This window comes from Parasteatoda tepidariorum, chromosome 7 (genome assembly GCF_982258835.1).
Source record: "Parasteatoda tepidariorum strain Cologne lab strain chromosome 7, Ptep-v5.0, whole genome shotgun sequence".
NCBI lineage: Eukaryota > Metazoa > Arthropoda > Arachnida > Araneae > Theridiidae > Parasteatoda > Parasteatoda tepidariorum.
The window spans coordinates 6,506,266-6,514,735 of NC_141761.1; the positions used below are offsets into that span (position 1 = coordinate 6,506,266).

General features: G+C 26.8%; 1 pseudogene across 1 annotated transcript in view; it reads right to left on the reverse strand.

The window, feature by feature from the left end:
- The window catches only part of LOC107440591 (neurofibromin-like), a 12,564-nt pseudogene extending 4,315 nt beyond the window's left edge, over positions 1-8,249 (reverse strand). The window contains exons 1-3 of the transcript XR_015435734.1: positions 8,174-8,249; positions 2,227-2,437; positions 772-855 (exon numbers count right to left, since the gene is read on the reverse strand). The product of XR_015435734.1 is annotated as a neurofibromin-like (transcript). The remainder of the gene's footprint in view (positions 1-771; positions 856-2,226; positions 2,438-8,173) is intronic.
- Between the last annotated feature and the right edge of the window lie 221 nt (positions 8,250-8,470).

Below are 8,470 nucleotides of genomic sequence, written 5' to 3' on the forward strand. Positions count from 1 at the left end.
AGCAGAATGCCATAATTTTGCTACCAAGACTATTTCCTTGAAATAATGTTAACTTACAATCCATTACTTCTACCTAAAAACAGTAAACAATAAAAAAATGAATAATATTGACAATAGAATAATAAACACAATAAAATAAGAAGAAATTCAATGGTGTGTTTTTATATTCAATTAGTAATTTAAAGAAATACTTATAATTCATATTTTTTTAAAAGTGAATTATAAATATAATAAATATTTAAATTTAAAAGCTCTGTACTACTTTGCAAAGGAATGTTATGACTCTATTGCTGATTTTCCCAGTTATAATTTTATTACTACTAATTCAATTAAATTTTTTAAAAATTTGCATATAACAGAGTTGTAACTTAAAAAAAAAAATTTCTTTTCACTGAAAGAGTTTGCTGATAGTTCTTTGAAAGCAAAAAAAGCCATTATTTTAATTAAAATAATTCATTTCACATAAATCTTTTTTTAACAAAATAAATTGAATAAGCAATTAATAAAATTTTCAAAAATTTCATTAATTTTATTAAATTAGTGACTGTTAATATACATGAAAAAATTGTTAGAATTTGTTAATTTGGATGAATAATTTTGGATTTACATGTAACGTCACAAGAGCTTCGCACACACAAATTTCGCTAAAAATAGAAACTTTTTTTAACTGAGCATTTCAGTTGAGGAAAAAAAAAATGTTTATTACTCTAAAATAGTCATACACACATCATATAGCAAATTTGCCAATTCATGTAAATAAAATATAGTTACTTCTTTGTAGAACATGTTCCACAGCAGAGGGGCTAACAAGTGCTTAGCATCAAACAGAGTTACAAATACTCTAGCCAATTCATCCTAAAACATATAAATAACAAACATTTTTATTTAAAAAAAAACCTTAAAAATATTGCAAGCAAATTTCTGAACAAACTTAATCACAGATTAATAGAATTTTAAATAAGTAGCCATAAATATGATACATCATGCAGAAAAATAAGTTTGAAATACACTCTAACTTATGTAACAACAAATGACTTAAAATACTTTTTTAAAATAGGCACATATTTTTATATATTTGATTTCCTATGCATAGGAAGTGATAACATATTTTTATCTCACTAAAATAAAAATAATGTAAACATTAACCAAATCTTACGTTACATACTATCAGATAATTTAACATATTTTCATTTATACAAAATATATATGTTTTGTTATTGCTTTGAAATTTTATTCATGGAAAATGATAACATATTTTTATCTCATCAGAATTAATATAATAAAATCATTAAACAAACCTCAAGTAATATATTAGCAAATAATTTAATGAATTGTCAATTATTTATACAAAATATATATGTTTTGACATGCTTTGAATTTTCATGCAAAGGCAGTAATTTATTTCTTATCTCATTAAAACTAATAAATAAGAAACCATTAAACGAACTTCATTAGTTTCATACTAACAGATAATTCAATGTATTCTTAATTATTTATATAAAATATATATGTTTTGTTATAGCTTTTAATTTTCAAGCATGGGGAGTGATAATTTATTTATCTTGTGATAATTTATTTATCTTGATAAAGCCAATATACAAACCTTAACATATGTAACATCAGATCAATGTATTATCAATTATTTACACAAATATACATGTTTGGTAATATCCTTGAGTTAGTATGCAGGAAAAGTGCTAACTTACTTTCATCTTTTAGAATTAAAATAATGAAAAATTATAACAGGGTGCATAGCCAAATTATTCAACAAAAAATAAGCACATTTTAAGCACTTTTCAAGCAATCAAAAATATTTTTAAACACTAATTAAGTACTATAATTAAGCAGGATTGGAAAGTTTTTGACAATTAAAGATTTTATCTTGTTCTAACCATCATTTCAAAAAAAAAATAAATAATAAATAATAAAAATCGAAGCAAAAATCAACATAGTAATGGAAAAATCTCATTTTGAAAAAGGGAAAATTAAGCACTTTTTAAAAACACAAAATGAAAAAAGCACCAAGGGCTTTTAAAAAATGAAAATCTAAAATAAGCACCTTTAAGCACTTCTTAAAAAAGCTATTCACCCTGTATAAAAAAAACTAAATTTAGTGTTTTCAAATTATCCTTTAAAGTTTGACAGTTAACAATAGAAGTCAATTAATTACTATAATAAATGCTTGAAACTATTAGTTTAGCAATGAAACAAATTTGAGTTGCTCACCATTTGATGATTCATGACAACACTAGTTAAAGCCATTGCAATAGGCGGTTCTCCTTTATCACCAATCATTGTAACAAGCTGAACTAACTGTTCATATCCATCTGCTAACACAGTTTCTGCAAGCATATCAAATTCAGTCCTTGCTGTAAAATTTTGGTCAGAACTTCCATGAAAGCTGCTCTGGTTTGAAGATCCTTATGGCACCCTAAGCCTAAAAATATAAATCAATTTAATAAAATTGAAAGTAAAACAATTATTTTTGATAAAACATTAACGAGCATTAGGTTCATTATCATAAAGAATTACTTAATTTTTAGATCAACATTGGGATTAATAACTTGTCTAAAACTATCCCTCTGGTCCACCATGAAAATTTATTGCCATACAAAGTATAATGTTTTGCAAAGCATTTGTGTAAAGATCTTCGTAGAACAAGATGGCATCATTTTTAAAAAAAGAATAGAATTGGAAATGTTCAAAATTCAACAGGTTACATAGCGAAGAACATTATATGATATGCTTGAAATTCATCACAATTCAACTAAATATATAATACAAAGTTAGGGATTACACACAGTTAAGGAGACATTAAGTAGCAATAATAAAGAGGTAAAAAAAAAAAAAAGGAATCTGAACTCCATTTCCAAGTTGCTGATTTGGGAAGGTATCTAGTAAGTTTCTAAGCAATAGACTTCTATTTGGTTACACCTGTTTGAAAAATTAAGACAATTACTTATGCCATACAATGTTGTACATGATTGATGTTGTACATCAACATATTTTATTTCACTTCAGTTTAACTTAAGTGTTAAGTGTTCAGATTTTTGTGTCAAACAGATTCCATTTATTTCTTAATTTGATGAACTAAAAGATCTGTAAAAAAAATCTAAACCATTCTAAAATACAGAGTACACTTTAATAATTTATAACTCTAATTTGTATTTTAATTTGCAGTTTTAAAGAATTTATTGTTTATTTTTAACAGCCTCTCTGGGATACCACTTTAAGAAAGGATAACTGAGATGTGAGCTCCTGGAAGTGAAGGAAAGAACAGGCTGTGGCAAATAAACTACCTACTATCTTTTTTTTCTTTACTCTCTCCTATTTTGATGAAAAAGAAGTTGACCTGGTGTATGTACAAAAATAGAGCAAGTTTTTAAATGAGAGCACAAAGAGTATATTTAAATCAAAATTCAACCATGAGCTTAAGAAGACGCTATACCGCGAGGCTCCATGAAAGATTTGAATGCTCTAGCCAGTTAGCTCTGCCAATATCAAACAAATCTTTTGACAAGAATTAATCTTTATGTATATTGGGGAAATCATTTAATATTTGCACTAAACATAAAAAAAAAAGTTTTATAATTTATTAAAAAACCCAATTTATAATTAGTTTCAAAAGTAAAATTTTAAATAACAGGAGGACATTTTCATAGCATAAGCAGAAAAGTTTTTTTTTTTTTTTTTTAAATTATTTGTTAATTTTTAAAAAGTTTGCCCTCCTTTGTAAGGGTTATTTACTGGGTAACTAGCATTTAATGAGCATAACTCTCCGATGTTAAGCACTTTTGCTCTTACTAGAATACTACTTTAGGCTTCAGTAGCTACAGGGAAATTTATTATGAAATGGATGAGCTCTACTTTGATTGTTTACGAGGCCTTTATTAGAAGTAAAGAAACAATGCTGCTTTCTCACTTGATAAAAGTTTAATTGATTAAAAGTACATTACAAATAACTTATTAGTACATGTCTTATTTTACGACATAGTTGCCACCATTCTCAAAGCATTTGTTAAGTCTGGGTACAATTTTTTGTATTCCACAATCATAGAACTTTGCTGCCTGTTGTTGGAACTAATAACTTTTGCTGCATGTTGTTGGAACCATGAATTCAACTTAAGTTATAATTTCATTATCGCTGTGAAAATTTTGCCCTGCGAAATATTTTTTTCCAGTAAAGAAATAATCGCTGGACTGGGAAGCTGGGTACAAGACACAGGATGTATGATGCACAGCGTCAGAATGAGTGTTGTCATGCAACAAGCAAACTTCTTATGTCATCAAGCCCCTGCGCTTGTTTTGAATAGTACGCCTTTTGCTTACATGAACTATTACCTATATATATATTAACTATAAACTTATTACCATACGTAACCTTTTGAATGATGAAAACTTATTATGGAATACACTTTACACCTGGCGGTATTCTAAACTGATGCAGACATTATAAAGACGTGCTGCTGAAACAAAGCTTAACATAAAAATAACGAATAACCTCAAGGAAAAAGTGAAACCTTCAAGGTTATAGTCCGCATTGCCCATGGACTCACAGAGACTTCTCCTTTGGTGTTAAAGGTGAAGTATATTTACTTCCTAAAAACACCCCACAATTAACGAATTCACTGGGGTCTGAGTTAAAACTCAAAACTAAGATCAGTCACCCAAGCCACAACCATATCGCAAATGTAATTGTACTTTGTTTTGAAGGCCTGCTTAAAAACATTTGAACTAAAATTAATAAATCAAAACCATCTAAAATATGACACACAACGTTTGCTCCCTCCTTCAGTGGGCCGTGGTAAAATTATCAAATGTTGACCAGATCATGGTGATAAAAAGGTTGAGAAGCAATTTTATATACTAGTGAATTGGTATCGAATAATTGTAGTGGTAGCTACACTGCAATACTTCCCCACCAGAATTTTATTTGTCATAGAATTTGATGAATGGATATCACTGTATGATTCATCGCTGTTTTTATGAGAGGCCGGAAGCACTGAATTAAAATCACCAGATTTTGAGCGCTGATCTGTATTAAGATCACAGTTGTGTGAGTGATTGCTCCTCCGTTGCTATTAGCAGCCATAACCAACGAGAAATAAGGACGTCTTTTAGTAACGTCACAAACAGTATATATATATATATATATTTTTTAACAGTGACTGCCAATTTTAAACATTTGTCATTGCACAATGAACAACAGCTTCGTTTGTCCGTTGGTTGTAGTCGTACTATTCCTTATATCTATTATTATAATATAAATATTTAGCATGCTATATGCATGCACACTACCGAAATGTAAAGGCAATTACAAAAATTGCCTTAAAGTTAACAAATTCCTATGATACGATATTTGATTTATACGATACCCCATCTTAGACTTTTACAAAAACGTGACATTAATGTAGCAGCAGCTAATACAAAGAATATATTCTTTATATTCTATATATTCTTTGGCTAATAGCGGAGTAAGTGCTATTTATCTCTTATATTCGTTTCTGCAAACCTTATTAAAAAGACTTTCTTAACTACCTAATAAAAGAAATCGTATCTAAGTATTATAATTTTTTGGTTACTGTTTGCTTGTTAGCGAATATTATAAAATTGGTAAAACATTCATACTTTTCTAAAACTTTTGGTCGTGAAATAAATGAAATTTAAACATCATTTGTTTTTCTTCTTATATATTTTTTTTAATATTCATGAATTCGGATCAAATATCCTGGAAAATATATTTCAGATGTCATTAAAGTGCTGAAACTTTTATTATTTAAATAACCAGTAACATAAACAAAACAGTTCAGTTTTATTTTTAAAAGAAAGAAAAGATCACTGTTGATAGGCACTTGAGGCTTATTTTTTCTCAATTGATAGTACACTATTATATGATTTAAATTTCATAATTATTTTACTTGAATGCACAAAAATTACTGTGTATGCAATGATAATAATAAAAAATAGAAATTGAAGTCATTGTTAGTCGATTAAATTGTTTTGGGTAATAAATTAGTTTTAACGAAACTGTTGTTCATGCTTCAATTTACAAGATTCCTTCTTACACAGATAAATTTTTTTAGTGTATCTTTTTATGCAGTAGTAAATTATTTTTAATGATTTTTAAAAATTAATTGATTAGATTTCATAATATAATTAAGGTATCACATTAACCAAATACAGGCTAAAGTATTGAAAAATAATTTATTACTTATGTTAAACTTTCAAATAATTCCTAATACAATGAAAAAAAAAACATTTTTCATCTGCTCTATCTGCATTAGTTATAAAGTTTTGAGTATTTTTTGGGAAAAATAGCAGTGTTTTTTTCAGCAAACACGAATGTTTTTTACATGCATGTTTTTTGAAGTTTACATGTTATTTGAATCACTAGGGATTTTTTTTTATGTTTGAAGATGGAACTTTATTGAAATTGTTTTCATGATCGGCAATTGTGCATTGAATAAGCGCTTTGAAAATTATTAAAATTTTTACAGCACGTTATTTATACTTGTGCATTCGATATTTTTTAAATTTTTTTTCTTTTCAATTTTACATAAAGGAAACCATAGAAATTGTTATAATTGATATATAAGCAAATGAATGAGCAGATTTATACAGCAAGAATGCTCATTTTTTTGCGAAAAATATTGTATAAACTTACAGTTTTAAATATTTTTGATACTTTAAGTTTCTAAAAATATGAGTCATTATTAAATTTATAAAAATTAATTTGTATTAAAGTGTAGCTTTTTAGTAAGCTAAAAAGATGATTATTTTAATTTTATTTTTAAAAAAAATTACTGTTCTGATAATACTTTGACCCCATAATCATTGAGGAGATAAAATTAAAATTGCATTTTTTCAGATTTGGATGAGTTCTGGAAATTTGTTCGTAATTATTTTTTGTTACAATATCATTTTCTACTGTTCGTTACAATATCATTACATACAAATAATATTGTTTCTTTACAACATCAAATATTCCTACATGTATTTTATTGAGTTATAACGAAATACATAATATTAAAAAACTGAAAATTCATCACTTAAAAATATTTAAATTAGCTAAAGAAAAAATATTTTACTTCGCTCATATAAGATTTGTACTATTTATTAAAGTTTTCTCTTGCTGCAAATCTATACTCAGAGCACTTCCAAAGATGACGTCACAAAGTTACTGAGAGGGGAAAATTCAAACTGAGGCTTTTCGACGAAGATTAGTTAAAATCTGTTTCGACTATTTCTTTTTAGTTGGTAGGCTAGTTGGTAATTTAGTTTTGTTTAGATGTTATGAAACTTTTGATGGATTTAAAATTCCCTAAATTTGATTAAATTTTAAGATAAGACTTGTTGTTTGTAAGTAAAACTATGCTACATAAGTCATTATCATAATTATTTTGGAAGGGTATCGTTTATCGCAATAACTATCTGTAATGGATTTTTGGTTCATATTTAAAGGCAAAATTCAAATTTCAGATTGCAAAAACAATTTTTTCGGAAGTGTGTCGTCTATTGCAATAACTTTCCTTTCCTTCCAGACGCGGATACGTACCTAGGTTAGTAAGATCCTTACCCGTATAATCCGCGTCTGACCACTACTTCCAGCCAACCTCAATCAATTATTTAAAGTTTCAAAAGAAAGGAGGTTAAAATTTTGTTTACAAATATACAGAAATATTAATTATAGTTTAAACAAGAATTTTATATATATATATATATATATATATATATATATATATATATATATATATATATATATATATATATATATATATATATATATATATATATATGACACATAGAAAGTGACAATAAATAAATTTTGAAAAGTAAATTAATATAAAAGAGAAAAAAAAGGTTAAAAAACAAAATTTTTTTTTTCCTCCATTAAAATTTAGATTTCCAGGTATTAAATAATAAAAGAAAGTAATTAAAATGTTATAATAATAAATAAAAAATTGAATAGAAAAGATATGTACAGTATTTACAACATGTAGGTAAGCATTCCAAAATATATAATAATATTTTTTTTAATATTTAAAATTTCAGAATATTATCATTATCAGAAAGAAAATTCATTACTAATAATAATTTGGTTTTAAGTGTATTGTTAGTTATGAAATGTTTTTGCCAAGTTGGTAGATTAGTGATATTCGATGCACGAGTATACCATGAAGCTGTATGGATGCATTCCGTAAGATAGTGTTCTGGAGTGCCCAGAAGGCCGCATGTGCAGTGATTTCCATTTAACGCTTAGGAGGAATTTGAAAAAAATTTTTAGAAGTTTTATTTCTTTTAGAAAGGCAATTTTTTGGGGGTGGTAAAAGAAGCATTTTCTAATTATTATCATCTAACGTTTCGTACAAAAAGAAAGAGAAAACAAAAAACCCTTTATGAACCAAGCCTTGTTTCGATTTAGTAAGCTTTTCGTGGGAAGACAGAACTTTTTATTTAGTCACATTTGGTT